Genomic DNA, 1,629 nt, shown 5'->3' with positions numbered 1-1,629 from the left:
GATATTGCAAATCCATAAGGGGACAGCAGAAAGAAGAGAATTCATGGGGCGAAATGTGAATGGTGGGCGGGTAGCGCTGGTGGGCGAAGGGAAGGCGGTTAATGAATGGAAATCATACGTTAAATGGGAAGGCTTAAAGCGTGCGAAGGAGATGAGTTCCATCTGGGGAGGGAGTATGTCAGGACTCATTTTCACTCTATGGTGGGGGGGGGAAGGGGGGGCACGGGTCTATGGGTGGGGGGGGGGGGGGGGGGGGGGGGGGGGGGGGGGGGGGGGGGGGGGGGGGGGGGGGGGGATATGCGGGGATAAGAGACGTGTTCGCAAACAACACGCACGCGAGAACACACATAAACACACACAAAGAGGATAGCGCACGCAATAAGACGAGTCCATCTCCAGCCACACAATATCATCCCTTCACGCCCATCCGGGGACAAGCTCCGTCACTCCTAGACACCCTCACGCCCACATATCACCCCCATCTATCGCCCTCCCGTTTCCCCCTCCGCGCGATCCTGCCCTCCGTCCGCCGCCCCCCTCCTCCCCCCCCTTCCCCTTCGCTCTGACACCTCCTCCACTGGACCGAAAACCTTTGACGCGAAGAAGGAAATTGAAGACCAGGAACTATTGTTAGGATATTTCTCGGGATAATTTTGGTGTTGAGTCTGTCTCGCTCTCTCTTGTCTTCCTCGCTGTCTTCATCTTTCTTTTTGTTTTTTTATTCTCTTTGAAGAATGGTATATCCTTTTTTTAAATGTTGATAATTATTATCTCATTCTTTATGTCATTCTTCTTACTGTTATCGTCATTATCACAACTGTCATTATCATCATCATTATCATGATCATGATCATCAGTGTTTCCTTTTATTATGATTAATACAGTTATGATTATTATAATAATTATAATCATTATTCCTTTCACCATAGTTGTAACATTTGCGTAAATTTTTTGGCTACCAACCATTTGCAACTGAGATTAACCTTGTCTTGAAAAGTGTTATTAAAAATAAAAATTTATTTTATACAAAATAACTAAAATATAAAACCAAAAATCTGACAAGATTTCCTCAGGGATTTCTTCCGAGCAACAACTCACAAATGCGCAAGACTCAAATAGGAACAATGATATCCTAACCATTGCAATGCAATACGTGAACTATTTAGAAGTGTTACTGATGTTTCCAGTGCATCAGTAATGTACAATATATCAAATCATGAGGCAGGCTGAACCTTCTTATTCTCACTATTTTTTTTATTTGATGTATTTTATTGATATCGATATTCATATTATCAATATATTTTGTTACGATAAGAATTATTTCCATCGTTCATATTATTGCTATTAACAGTATTATCAGTATTTCCATTATTTTTGCTTTTATTACCATTATCCTCCTGATAATTACCATTAATAACCTCACTCTCCTCAGTATATCAAAGCTTATAAATCCCCCCATGGATCAAGCATTTGATATCTGACAGTCTCAATTCCTCGCCACAGGATGAGACCTCGAGCATCGGAAGCCAGCAGCACTAATGCATGCAAAACATCCTTCTCCCTGTTTACGCATTGGAAACTAATTCCTTCACACATAAGTAGCAGGATCAAGTTCATGCCTCGAACTCC

The sequence above is a fragment of the Penaeus japonicus genome, unplaced genomic scaffold (genome assembly GCF_977035675.1).
Source record: "Penaeus japonicus unplaced genomic scaffold, GWHDUDI00000001_assembly GWHDUDI00000033, whole genome shotgun sequence".
Classification (NCBI taxonomy): domain Eukaryota; kingdom Metazoa; phylum Arthropoda; class Malacostraca; order Decapoda; family Penaeidae; genus Penaeus; species Penaeus japonicus.
This window is presented reverse-complemented; position numbering follows the sequence as displayed.